Source organism: Ambystoma mexicanum, chromosome 5p, assembly GCF_040938575.1.
Source record: "Ambystoma mexicanum isolate Mex_15411 chromosome 5p, UKY_AmexF1_1, whole genome shotgun sequence".
Taxonomy (NCBI): Eukaryota; Metazoa; Chordata; class Amphibia; order Caudata; family Ambystomatidae; genus Ambystoma; species Ambystoma mexicanum.
The window spans coordinates 828,083,994-828,098,961 of record NC_090930.1 but is presented as its reverse complement, the minus strand read 5'-3'; positions in this window follow the sequence as shown (position 1 = coordinate 828,098,961).

Genomic DNA, 14,968 nt, shown 5'->3' with positions numbered 1-14,968 from the left:
TTCACGTGTCTGCCTTTCCACTATTTCATGCTCTTCCTCCTCACTTCTCTGCAGTTCTTCCTTTCTCCTGCAGATCCATGGTGAGTCTCTATTTGTCCGGGTGGTGTATAGTTTATCTAGGCTTTCCCTTTCACTATTTCTTCCTTCCTTCTCCATTCCTTCTTCTTCCTCACTACAAAAGTCATTCATAAATGGCAACCCCCAAACTGTCTTTTTCCCCCCAATCGTTACTGTTCTTAAGTCTATTAGGTCCGTTCCTCCCTTTTCTTCTTTACTACTCACTCCCCTTTGTGCCGATGTTGTTGCTACTTCTGTACCTCTATATACATGCCTCCTTACTTCACTCTCCCCCCTCCTATCTTCTCTTTCCCCTTCATTTCTCTCCGCTATTTCTCTACCAATTTCCTCTCTTTTCTTTTTTAATTCTTCCATTACTTCACAACTCATTTTTTCCAATATCTTTTCATCTTCTTTCTTCCTTTCCCATCTCTCCCTCTCCCTTTCTAATATACTCTCTATCATCCTCCCTTCTTCGTATTTCCTTGTCGTTTCTGACAGTAATCTCTTCTTCCATATTGCCATTTCTTTTTCTTTCTCCTCTTCCTCTTTTTTCCTGTCGCGCAGTGCTGCTCTTGATACCCTTTCTGCTGCTGCCTTTATCCTTTTGGCTTCTCTCCTTTGCTCCTCAGTTCGTTCTCTCATTTTTTCCAACTCATTCTTACCTTCTTTCCTTTCCCGTGCTCTCTCTCTTTCCCCCTTCTCGAGCTGCTTGATCAGTGCATTCTGCTCATCCCTCAATTCTGCTAATCGTTCCTCCAAAGTCTCTTCCTTTTGTCTTAACAGCTCTTCCCCCTTTCTTTTCCCCTCTTCCTCTTCCATTTCACTCTCCCTGGTATTATCCTCGTCCATTTTCCTTACCACCTCCTTCTCTTCTCCTGTTAATGAACCTGGTAATTTTAATAGTATCTGCGCAGCTACCCACTCATCATTTCCTACGTCCGTAGTCTGCTCTTCTTCAGCCCTCCCCACCCCTGCTAGCATCTTCCTATGGGCTGATCCCGTTGTACTAGTCCGCTCCCCTCCCGTGTGGCCACCTGTAGCTGTATATGGAGGCGGGCTGTATGCCGGGTTCGAGTACCCCTCAGCCGCTCTTAATTGTTCTCTTGCTATTTCTCCTAGTTCTCTTAAAGGATACAACCCCCCTCCCTCTGTTTTCACTACCTTCGCTAGAGGTATATCGTCGCTCTGTTCCTTTTTTATTTCATTTTCAGTTGAGTTGTCACTCTTTTCTCATCCCTCTTGTCCTTTCCCCGTGTTCTGTGTGCCTTCACTCTCCTTTTCCCCATTCTCTCCCTCCTCCTTAATCTCCTTATCTCCCGTTTTTTCTCCTATAATGAACATTCCGTTTGGTCCTGGTCGGGACCCTTGGAACATCCTCCATAAGTTGAACACCTCCACGTGGTGTGCCAACTTCTTCCCCTTGTATGTATTATGCAGATGGTTTAATAGTGAGTGTTGGGTATATGGATCAAAGCTACCATTAGGTGGCCATGGTGTCGTCATTTTGTTGTCCGTCCCCTGTGTCCATTCTATGCTGTACTTGATCAATTTCTCCCTATGGGGTGATAGTGTTTTACATATGTGTTGCAGCGGGGTAGTGAGGGTGTTCCCCCACCCCCCCGATCCAGTCCCGTATGACATAGTAGCGCTCCACTTGTTACCCTTCCCCTATTTGGTAGCGGTTATCTCACTAGCAGTTTACAATATACAGCCTTCTATCTTTACCTGGCCCCGTAAGTTTGGGGACTTGCGATAGTCCGCTAAGGAAAAATTAGTAAAATATAGTATTAACATTTGTATATTCTTTTCTTTCGTTTCTTCCTCTATACAACACCCTTACGGCCCCCTGCGGCCGAGGCGCACGTAGCCCCCTGCGGCTGCATGCCCCTTGTGACGTTCTTATACTGTCATCCTACTTTCACTTGCTCCTCCTCCCGCTTGTACACTTGCCGTGGCCGGCGTTCTCCTTGCGCAGCCACGTCCCCCTTCTCGCCTTCCCCCGATCAACTCATTACCGTGTACCTCCGTTTCCACGCCCTCAACCCAGCTCTCCTCCCCGCTACTCAAAATAAAGATGCCTGGTTCTCGAGATGTCCTATGAAAGCCCTGCTGGTGACGTCACCGATCTCTTCGAACTACTGGTAAGTTCTTCATATATTCTTTAAGTCCAAAATACACTTGCAATCTACCCCCGTTAACCCCACAGCTGTCTTCCTGCCACTCCTGGAACAAGGTAGTCAATAATATAATCGGTCTGCGCATGCTGCGTCGCCTCGCGTGTGATACGCCCCTCGACAGGAGGGCTTAACCAGCCAATTATCTTCCGTATTGGGCAACTAGCTAGCTACCGCCTACAGGGAAACGTCATCTATCTATCGAGTTTCCTGCTCGAACAATAGGGATCCTCATCTACTCATTGATCTATAAATGCCAAATCGTAGGAAACCACGCACACACACACCCTTACACATGGTCGCGACCTAGGCCAATCAGTGTCTATGAGCGGCCGCACGTGATGTTTTCATGCTCCGCCCCCTTCTCTCCCGTAACGTAGCGGACTGCTCTCGCACTCATCCGGCTACCATTCATTTCATTGCCAACACTAAATTATCAAACCTTCGCCGCGCACCCGTGCAATACCTCCCGCATTCAATTCCTCCACCCTCCCTCACAATTTCACATTGCTTGTTGGGCGTGGCATACTCACCAAGTTCTCTTGATGCGGGGCCGCTCGACTGCGTGCACCCCTCCAAGCGGCTCGCCACCTCCCCTCGTCTGGACTACGTCTGGACACTCGCCAACCGCGGGCGGGATACTTCTCAACCGGCTCCCGAGGGCCAATATCCGGATTGCGCTGTCCGGTCTTCTCGCAGTTCCGCGATGGTCCTGTAGTCCTCAAAAGGGGGCAGCGGCAGAGGGGGCCGCGCCGCCGGGCCTCCTCGCAACGGGAGTACTTGGAAAAATAAAAATAAAAGCGGACCTTAAACAGATCTCAGCAGTGCCTCCAACTTGTCGGGGGGGAATTCTCCCGGGGTCGGCTGGGCCGTCCGCGGACCTCCGGGCAGGGAGGCCCCAACTCCTCCCTTATATCCCAAAAGAGATAGAGTATGAGACACACGCAAGAAGCAAGGTATTCTGCTGTTTATTAAACAAAACGGCAGGGATGGGTCAAGGATCGTACGCGTCCGTCCTGACACTCTCTCAACATCGTGGGGCTCGCAGGCCCTTTTTACCTTAGTATGACGCGCTACTTGTGTCACCTGAGAAAGTTAGCAAAAAACCTATCGCCACTCTGGATTGGTTCCCTGAGTGGTAGGGTTAGTATAGCATACGTATAGAGAACGTTGTTATTGGTTAAGGGTCAGTCAGGTGGTATACTTGGGTTGTCCCTTCAGTTTGATACATAAAAATTGTTACATGAAGACCCCTGAGGATTGGTTAATGTTAATGGCGTCAGTGATAAGGGCCCCATGTTCTGATTGGTTCTCCCGCGAGCCCCCCAGTCTGGGACCATCGCTGTTCCCAGCTCGCGGTGCACCTGTCATTTGCAACAATATTTCACTATGGGTATGTGCAGACAATGTGAGAATTTATTCATAAGCAGGAAGGTCGACTACTCCCACCGCCGCAGATGTCCATTGAGTCGCTTAATTGTATCTGTTTGTGTCTTGAGACGGGGGATCCAGGCGCCTTCTTCTTCCTGGGCTTGGCACCCTATCAGGTTCGGCTTGGTCACGTGAGGTGGGACCGTGGTTGAGGCAGAATTCTGCACAATCAATATAGCATTTCTCACTGTGTGCCTGGCTTATCTTGCAGGTGCGACCTTGGCGTCGGCTTGCGGTATGAGAGTTTGCAACGTTGTGCCCTTGACTGTCTGCTTTCGCTGGGCTCATTCTGCAGGGTCAGCAACCGAACTCTTGCTCATTCAATGTTCATGGAAGCTTTTGCTTGCGGCCTACTTGGGCCTGGTGCATAGGTGGAACCGTTTGATACAGAGCGCTTTAGGTTATGGTATCATATTGCTCTATCCCCAGTATCGTGTCTTCGTTATATTTCTCATTATGGTACAAGGGTTTAGAAGAAGCGTGAGCAAGCCTTCTTAGATGAGTTCATTATGCGTCTTGCGTTTCTGCATTTTGAAAAGCCTATGTGGAAAATAATAAAGATGCACGTCCGTGGGTGAGTCCATCGCCTACGTCGTAGCACTGAGTATGTTCTTCGTGTGGATTGGTGTGGGAGTGTCCGGTGTGTATGTTTGCACGAGTGTGCTGACCGTTGGCTAGGTCGTCATGGCATCTCTAACGATGTGTTGATTTGGTGCTGGATGATTCAGTCGAGTCCATCCATGCCGCAGGTGTCGGCATGTGCAGGGCAGGCTGGTGGGCAGGCGGGTGGGCACATCCGTATGTTCTTGTACCAGGGTATTTGGTCGTCTGAGAGATGGGCAAACTACTCTTGTGGCGGGTGTCTGGGCCGTGATCCTCTAGGCCAGGGTTGAGAGGGGATTGGTGGGAGCCTTTTGTTCACTTTTCCCACTTCACATTTGTCTTGGGAGCCAGACTGCGCAGTGCAACACAGGTTTGAATCGCGTTCCCACGCTTAGAAACTACACGCTGGTATTAAGCGCGGTATAAAAGAACAATTATAATAATAAGCGCGGGAAAGGGTTTCGAACCTGTACTTTTCGGTGTATTGAACTTGTACTTCTCGGCCTAGTATTGTGTACAAGAAGAGCATGTTTCCCCTGAGCTGTCCTCTGAATATATACACATGTATAAACACATTATATACATGTACAATTTGAAAAACAAACTTTTTGAAAAGGAGTTAAGATACTTTAAAAAAAAGGTAATGACTACAGTCGAAATAACAATGTTAAGTTATAAACACTAACTCTGATGCATAAATACGCACTCCATACCACTACAAATCTAACCTTAACACTCATTTTAAATATAATATTTGAAGTGTATATTATGGTTGGATTTGCAGTGGAATAGGGTATTTTCTATACTTTAGGTTTCATGGTTAAATTTGGAGTTGTACAGAGTGAGTGTGTATTCCTTAATGTTGTTATTTCTGTTTTTTCTAGACTTTACTTTTTGTAAGAGTAACTATGGTGTATGGTGCATGGCATATGAGATTTTCTCATACGATTGGGGTGTAAGTGTTTAGTATGTCAGCATGTTGCCAATGAGTTGCCTACGAGTGTCAGTGTATGTTGGTACGTGGCATAACAGTGTGTGACATAAGTGTGCGTGGCATAAAAGTGCATGGCGTAAGAATATCTGGTGTAAGGGAATGTGGCATAAAAACGTAAAAGCCTATAATTATTATGATTTTTATGGTATTTATGAGCACGGACCTAGCTTCTGGAAGCAACAGAGTGCTTTACAATCAAAGTGATGTAATTTAAGAGTGTAGAGCATATAATTGTGGCATAAGTGTGTGGCATAAGAGCGTGTGTCCTATCAGCATTTGGCATAAGCAACTGTGGCATTGAATTGCATGGCGTGAGTGGTGTATGACAGTGTGTGGCATAATAGGTTTTGTCATAAGAGTGTGTGCTATAAAAGTGTGTGCCGTAAGAGTAGGGGTGAGCGAAAAAGTTGCCCGCAAAAAATGCGTAATCCGCACTGGAATCTGCTTCTGCCCATTCTGCGAAAATCAGCATTATGGCTCAAACGCCACTGAATGTTTGCACGTTTTTATTGTGATTTCACGTGGAGCTAGGTGTTTCGTTGCCATGTTAGTTTCGTGTCGCAAGGAGAAACTACCCCCACCCCTACGTAAAAGTACATGGCACAAGAATGTCTGGTGTAAAAGGATGTGGCATGAGTTGGTGCATCATAGCAGTGTGTGTCTTAACCATTTGTGGTGCGAGAGTATTTGGCATAAGTGAAAGTGTTCTTAAGACACACAAGTGTTTGGTATGTGTCTGGCATGTGATTGTATGACATATAACTATTTGTTGTGAAGTCCTATGAAATGCACATATCCTATACACCTCCTCTACATATGTAAACTCACAGTAAAGCTGTGTTTGACTTTGCTGAATGTTTATTTGTCTAGGAGGCATATCCGAGTTTCAATCTTCATGCAATTTACATCTCCTATCGATGCGCTACATGGAGCTGTACAGTACATATAAGTTGTTTATATAGTGCTTTTAACATAAAAGATTGTGCATACAAGTATCATCCAGCCAAAGGTGCTACTCATGTATCGACCTTCAAAGGATCTAAGGCTGAGGGGGACTTGCTGGGATTCGAACCTGTGACTTGCCTTCATACATATCACAGATTACAGCAGCAAGCGCTGAACACCCTGAGTTAACTCTCCAGCCAACTTACCAGCTACAGAAGAATCTATCGAAGATGAACATTCATTCTGTGCATGCGTGATAAGTAGATGCATCTTAAATGCAACACAGCTCAGATTTGCCATGCTGGATTTTCAATTCTTTTTTGACGATACCAAATCCTGATGAGATGATAAAAATCTCGACAACTGTGTTTCATTTTGAGATATTTGGATGCGAAAATGGTTTGTTTTCCCTGTGTTAAAAGCTGTTCAAAACGAAATGTAAACACATTTTTTTAAACTTCTACCATTTTCCATTTAGGGGTGAATGCCTCTCAACATTCGTGTGGCACTTTTTCAGAATCTTCCATCAAAGTGTTCCATAGTTATTGAGGTATATTATTTTCTGAATCTTCATAGACAATCGACATAACCTTAACTATGCTGTGTGCTAGAGTGATAGCGTGATATATACATGTACACATATCAGATGCATTGCTCTTCCACATTGCAGTGCTTCTTCCTGATCAAAATGCCTCTTCTTTCTCGTCGTCGTCCTTCTTCCGCCTCACAGTCCCTCTTCATCACAAGCCCTAGACCTCATTACAATCGTTCTTCCACGTTATAATTCCTTTTCCTCTTCTTGATGTCAGTCTCTCTTCCTCATTGCAAACGTGGTTCTTATCCCAGTCTCTCTTCCTCTTCCTTCCAACTCAGCTCACCGCCTCTTCCTCATTCTCGCCATGGTCCCTCTTCCTTGTCCCAGTCCCTTTTCCTGTGCCTGGTCCCAGTTCCTCTCTCAATCCCTTTTCTTCATCTCCGTCACCTCAGTCCATCCAAGATTGTATTCCTCTTCCTTCTTCTCTTTCTCTTCTTCTTCCTCTTCCTTGTCACAGTCCCTCTTCTTCATCCTTATCCCTCTGTTCAAGAGGAGAGGAAGTTACTGACGGGCCCATAGGTCAGTGCTCACCCTCTAGAAACTTGTAAGACAAGATATCTGCACCATGTGAGGACAGGGGGTGCAGGATTCACATACTCCAGCACGGTTCAATAATGAGGACTCAGTAATTGGCAAAGGGAACTCCGTTTAATGACAAGTACATCAAACAGAGAAACAAATGGAAATCAGCAGCATTGCGATCACCTGTCTCGCTCCGACTTCCTCGAACTTCAGTTGAACAGCAACTTTTATGTATAAAACTCGTCATCATTGACGTCTACTCTACAAAAATTATCATGTAATATAATTGGTTAGAAAAGGTAACTTAAGTATAGGTGTTATATCTGTATATGGTAACAGAGCATGCGGATTGGATAACTCTTATCGGGTGGGCGTCTACGTCCAACCCTCTATGTCACGTGTAATAGACGTCACAATAACTACGACGTCCCATTGGTTCTACGATCTATAAGACCCTAGATTACTTGGTCCATTGTGATTGGGTGGGTAACACCCCTAGACATAAAATCCCTATTTTAATTAGCAGCATGCAGAATGGACGCCCAGGTGCCTGGTGTCCCAAGTTTCACCCTGCCTCCCTTCCATCAATCAGCATCTTAGGGCTATGTGTCAATTAGTTGGCTGGGTATGGCCTCTGAACTGTAGCCTCTTATCAGGAAAATTTATGGCATCCTCGGGTTCTGGATGACATCAGACGATGGTAGCTCTTCGTGCCTGGCTGGTCATGTGTCAGTTCACCGTGAATCTGCTTCAGTTTCCAGCTTTTATTGTATTTAATTCTGCTTCGGCTCTGCCACCTGCCTGGGCCTCTCTTATCTTGGCCTTCGTAGGCAAGCTGGTATGCTCCGGAGTTTGATTCTTGCGAGTTGACGCTCTCCTCCCCTTCTCTGGGTGACCCCGATTTCCCAGGCATGAGCTTCTCTCTGTTGAGTTTCGATTCCGCTCTTCCTCTCTGTTCTGGCTGGGTTGTGAAACTGGGTCTGTTAGGCCTCAGGCAGCCTGGGCACATTTCTGCTTTACAAAATGGAGTTGCACTTGTATAATGTACTTCTTGAGGTAGATATATAGTTGGCGCATGCCGCTTCTATTATTCTACTAAGCATTGCAAGCAGTATCGATTTCTTAGCTTCTTGCGTTCCAAGCCTATTTACACATGTTTGATGGGTTGGTTACTTTCATCCTGTCTTGTAACATGTTTCCTTACATTTTAACATCGTCTCCCTCCTGTGTCCATTAGATCTATTTTCATAACTGCTCGCGCTGGCGTGTTATCTTTGTTAGCCGTTTTGTTCATTTGCGAGTCTGTTCAGGCACTTATGTCATTTCTACTGACCTTCCATTTAAGGCTCTTGGGGTCTCCTCATGGATCGCATGAGGGCACTCCTCATTTCGTATGAGCAGCTGGTATGGCTGTCTGATATGGTACGGTTGCACGGTTGCTGCCCAGGTTTGTCTGGTTATGGGTGCTTCAACAGGCACAGATCTTTCCGATGTACACTGGCAGAGTCGCAGAGCGGCTCTCTGTTGGTTCATTTGCTCTTCATACGTCACGCACCTTGGCGAGTGTCTTCCTGGCAGCTCGAAATGAGGGGCAGGGGTGCAGGTCATGTCTGGGATCTCCTTTACACTCCCCACTCTGGTCGATTCATGGACGACTTCTGCTTCAATTTTCGTCTCTATTTCTTTTGATTCTTCAGTGTTTTGTTCATTGTCTTCAAGGTGGGTACATGATGGCATGAACATATGCGTCTTTGGAGTCCATATTTTTATCACACCTTTCAAACTACCTGCTGTTTTGACATGTTCATCCTTGTTCCAGGTCATTAGCTGGCATTGTCAGTTTGGATTGCAGTAAATCCATTTTCCTTCATACCTTCTTCGTTTCTTAGGATATGCAAACTTGGTTCCTTCTGGCGCAAACTCACTGGCCTTCACAGAGTCCCTTATCTCTTCATCTGTCAGGTCTCTTGGCTTCCACTCTGGTTCGACGTCGACCATGATTTTCATCCCAATGGCTTTCTTTGCAGTTTTCTGACACTGTGTGATGATTATTTTGATCACACAGAAACCTAGTAGTATCATTACTAGCAGGCCTCCCAGAAACTTGAATTTGTCAGCCATCCATTGTGGGACCCATGAGAACAGGTTCCCAAACCAGCTGTCATTGTCCACTTCATTCGTTTCATCAATCATTTGGTTCTTTAGGTTTGTCAACATGCTTATGGCCTCTGTTAGGGTTCCATTTTCTTCATCGTGCGATGGTATACATGTGCAACACTATTCTCCGATGTTTGCACAAACACTTCCATCCATTGCAGTGATCATGTCAAGCACATATCTGTTTTGGAGGGTCATCAGTCTGATTGCTCTCAGTTCTTCTTTGATCGCGTTGAATCCTTTTACAGTGGTATTGATGGTCTGCAGTAACTCCCATCTGGTTATCTGCAACCATTTAGTATTTTCTCCAACTTAGATGTGTGACAAGAGTATCGTTGTGAATACTGATGAGGTTAGGCTAAACAGCCTGTGTTCATAGGGGATTGCATAAAATGCATCCTATGATTTGGCAGAAAAGTAATTCTCTCTCTTTATTCGGGATACCAGCTCCGCAGATCTCCTTTTTCTCAATTGAGCATCTGCTTTCGGGAAACTATCAATACTCAGGTCACTTTTTGGGATCACTAGCGCAGGAACGTGGACGTTTACTATCGTGCATATGCCTCCCAATTCTTTGGTAGTCTTATGTATGCCTTGGATCCACACGCCCAGTAATGGTCCATAATCACTGCGGTTCCATGTACCATTCCTGGGGCGTCAAAGACTTGTCCACAGTTCTGATTCTCTCCCATCTTCCTCGTACCATTGTTTCTGAAACAACATTTTGGGTTTTCCAGTGGTACTATCTGCAAGGGGCCCCCTCTGTCTTCGACCCATGTGAGTAATTTTGCCAGTTTTGGCCATAATGGCTTGCATCTGTTACGCACTATGTTGATGGTAGGTTTGTATTGATCAATGACCATCCAGGCTCTGCAGATCACCACTCCTTTCTCCCATCCATCTGGTGAAAGCACTGTTCCCCAAATCTGCATTTGGCCTCTGTTCTTCCAACTTTGAGCCTCCTCTGGAGTTTTTCCTTGAATGTTTAGTTTCTGATTCACTTCCCATGTAATTCCAGCCCCCTTTACTCCAGTGTTCTCGTACCTGGTTACATGATTCTTAGTATGGGCTCTGTTTCTTGTCTTTATATCCTGAACATAATCATCCTCATCGGGGTAAGTTGCTTCTGTTGCCCATTTCAGGGAGGAATCACTGCCCATGAACTGGCCTCTGGTCTTGCACATTGCTACGTGTGACATACAGTGTGCTGTCTGGACATCAATTTCTACAGCCACAAAGATCTTGGATTTTCCCATACTGTATGAGAGGAGTGCACAGACGAAGCATTCTCCTTCTGACTGCCTTCGTCCTACTTCCTTCATGTGCTGGTACCATATGTTGTTTCCAAGATGGACTGTGCTGTCCAGGTAGTCGTTAAGTTCATTGGTATCTTAATGAGGGCTTCTCTTGATTCTCAGCATTCTTCTGTAGTTTGCTATGACTACGTCTCTAAATGCATCTGTGCTGCTTTTCCACTTCAGGCATCTCGGTGGAGCAGGCTGTCTCAACTGCATCGTTGTGGTAGGAGAAGGTTTTGTTCTTCCTTTCCTTTCCTTTTGTAGTCTGTCATAACCTTCCCCTGACCACCAACTGTTTGCCAACTTCCCAACGCGAGGCTGTGATGTAGGCCTGCGGCTTGCTCCTAGCGTAGGAGCAGGTGTGCTTGCTGTCATAGTTTCTATAGTCCTGTTTTTCAGCTCCTCGTGCAGTTTCTTTGCTTGGGCTATGAATGGGAACAAATAATGTATTAGCATTTGTGTCTTCTCTGTGAATTCTTTCATGGCCACTTCAGTTCTTTTGAGGGATTTTGCTATTCCCTCCGTCTTTGGTACTTCACTTGGCTTTTCTTGGTCATTTCCACTGTTCTCTGGAACTGCTTGTTCGGCAGGCAGTCTCTCCTTCTCTGCTGCCTTTGTTGGAAGTCTTGTAGCCATTGACACTTGCCCTTGTTTGTGTGCATTCTGTGTGTGGGTGCGTGCCGTGGTCAATGCTACATTATTATTCATTCCGTGCTCACCCTGTCTCCAGCCTTTTTTCCATTCATCACCTCATGTGTATACGTATCACTGCTAATTACATTCAATTTTAAATCATTTGCTTCATCGTTAGCTTTTCTTGGAACTTGAATCACTATATAGGGCCTGGGTGCTTTTGTGGGACCCTGACGTTCGTTGTCCTGTAGTCGTACTGATAGTGGGACACTTCGTGCACCAATAAAGAAAGCAGTTCTGATTGTTAATAATAGAAAAATAATAATAATCACAGTACATATGCACATTATCATTAAGAACAACAGTTTGCAGCATTTCCTTCCAGGGATGCGGGGGCGCCCTTCTGCTGGGGGTAAAACTATGTTACTGTTCTGGGCCCCAATTTCGACCGAGTCCATAGTCAATTATTTATTCTTTTCTTGCTCTGAGCTCACAGTTCAAAATTTTATTATTACTAAAGTGTCGAGTGCTTTTCAAGTGACCCCCCTCTTGTGGGTGATGATGATAGTCTCAGGGTATGCAGCACGGTTCAGTTTGCTAGACTATGGGAAAAAGGTTAGGCTAACAACTTTGGTACATCACATTCATTATACATATCGATGGTAGGCGAAGTCCCAGTGCACGCCTCGAATTTGCCTTGGTCCTGAGGACATGCTGGAAACAGTTCAATGCGAAAGAATGAAACGATGGAACTGCTAAAAATCACACAAAAATAGAATGCTTTAAAAATAAAAATAAAAATAAAAGTGAACATATGAAAAAATAGGAAAGAATGAGAAAAATGAAGAAAAAGGAAAATAAGATGGTGAAGTTCTTGTGTCCGCTCCTTTCGTTCGGTCTCTCGGTGACAAGTTGAAGAATAGTGTCTCTTTCCACTATCTGCTCCATAGCGGAAGGATGACGAAAAGTTTTATTGGGGATCTCCTCCTTCTAAGGCTCTCCTTAGCAGTGGATGTCCATAATTGCTTCTCAGTTGTGCTATGATGGCTCTCAGGAGCTTGTTTAATTGTGCGTTCTTTACTCTGTCTCTGAGGAATGTGGGTACGTCAACATTGTTGGGTCTACCCACTAGTTCTGGAAAGTTCTCAATGAGGTGGAAGAAGACTTGGTATGCGTATCTGCTGTCTTCTGGTGATGACGACATTCTCTCTGATTTTCTGGTCTCTAGATCACAGGCCTTTCTTGTGACGTGAACAGTCTGGATTGCGACCACGTAATTCAGTTTGTACCACCCTTGTTTTAGGAATTCGTTGTTTCTTGGATCTCTGATAAAGGTTAGGGTATCTGTGGTTCTCCCGACAAGTCCTGGGCAATCCTCTATGATTCAGAAAAACAAGGTGTATGTCAGTTCATCGATGATCACTTGAGGTGGAAGCATTTGTGTCCTTATTCCCAGTACTCTGGCACTTCAGCAAAAGCCTCCGCGAGGACCGTCAGTAGTTGCCGTATTAGCTTCCTGTTAGCTGGATTTTGAATGAAATCTGGGATGCTGGTGTCTCTCCCTACAAGTGATGGATATGTTTCTAATACTAGCAGAAAACAGGAAAGCACATCCTTTGTAATATTTCTACTGGGGGATATCATAAGTTTTATGACAAAGTCTTGGTACTGGTTGCTTCAGGATATCATTTTTGGTTCTCAGAAATGTCTTATTTTCCGCTTATCAAAGTCTTAGGGCTTTTCCAATGCTTTGTGTGGCTTTAAACGTTCATATGAGTAGCGTTACTGCAGCTTTGGATGTGCGATTCTCTTCTTTACCCTGCACCTTTGGCTGCACAGAGTGTTTTTTTATTGTTTTTTATTCCTTTCAGTGCTTAGATGGAATGTTCAGTGTAAGGCCAAGTTTTCACAATGAGCTCTCTCGTTTTGTCTTTTCTGATCATGTGTCCTTCTTACTCGTCATGGATCTTGTCTGCACATGCTGAGGTTCTTCCCCGTTGTCTGTAGATTCTTCGCAGCTGAATGCAGCTAGAGGGCTCTCTCCTGCATAGGGTTTAATGTCATTTAGAAAGATCCATGGTCTTCTGCCCTGTAGCTTGACGGAGGATGGGGTGCAGTCCTCTACGATGAAGGGGCCATTAAATCTTGGCCCATCCCACCTTTTTCTTGCGTGGTTTCTCACCAATACTGCATCACCAGTGAAGACGAGGGGTGCACAAAGGATTTGAGCTGCGATTGCTTCAGCACTTCCTGTTGTGTTTTGTGCTGTGGTGTCCCCTTTTCGCTGTTGCTGCAGCTGGCCTGTAATGACAGAGGTGCTGGATGTCATGCATTGCAAATACTCCTGCATCTCTGTTCCCAGAACCTCCCTAGTTGGCTGGGCATCACATCTAGCTCTATCTTGGGGGGGCAAGAGGGGTCCTCATCCTTCTGCCAGTGACTTTTTTGTGCAGCGTGAGATGATGGTCGGATCCTGGTTGGTTCCGAAGTGTATACAATGCCAGTGGTAGACAGTGCAACCATCCCTTTTTTAGTGTGAACTTCAACTTGGCTATCCTTTCCTTTAACACGCCTTTAAGTTGCTCACATATGCCATTTCCCTCCAGGTGATACGCTGACGAGAACTTGTGCTTTATACCAAGCAACAAGCTGATCTGCTCGAAAACTGTGTTAACAAAGTGATCCCTGTTGTCTGATCTCATTACCTCGCACACCCCCCATCTAGGGAACACTTCCCTCACCAGGAACTTGGCAGCACAGGTAGCGTTGGGGTGTGTGCAGGGACCTGCTTCTATCCATTTAGAGAATGGACACACCACCACAATTAAATACCTGTACCCATTGCATACTTGAATCATATCGACATAATCGATATGTAAGGGCTGGAATGGTTCATTTGGTCTGGGAATGATTCCTCTCGCTACTTTTAATGTGTGCCCAGTGGTGAATTGCTGGTAGACTATGCAGGTCACCATAAAAAATGCTACATGCTCTGCTAAATTCGGTGTGAACCAGTCTTCTGCGAGCGTTGCAGCTAGGTTTTCATTTGACATGTGAATGGGCTAGTGAAGTTGTTCTAGCGCTACCTTTAGAAGGGCGACAGGCATTACTGGTTTACCAGTGCTGTCTTGCCTCCACAATCCGTCAGAGGGGTTTAAAGAACACCCTCGACGCTTCCACAGATTTTTCTCCTCCTGAGGTGCCTCCCCCTGGAGCTCCATTAGCTGAGTCTGCCCCATATTGCTATAGGCTTCTGGTGTGGCTCGCGCTACCATCATCCTCTCATGGGTAACTGCCACCTCCACGTCCATGATTGTTTCATTCTTGGATGCCATACGCTTGGCTTCCGTGTCCGCTCCTTTTCCAGCGTGCTAGTCCTGCATGCACTGTGGACGTCACATAGGCGGAGTCACTATACACTGTTACTTCCTGGTCTGCATGATTCTCAATGGCGAGTATCAATGGCAACAGTTCTGCAGCCTGTGCCGAATAGTGGGATGGTATTCGTGCACTAACGAGTACTCGAAGCTCCCCATTCGCTAGGTGTTTTACCACG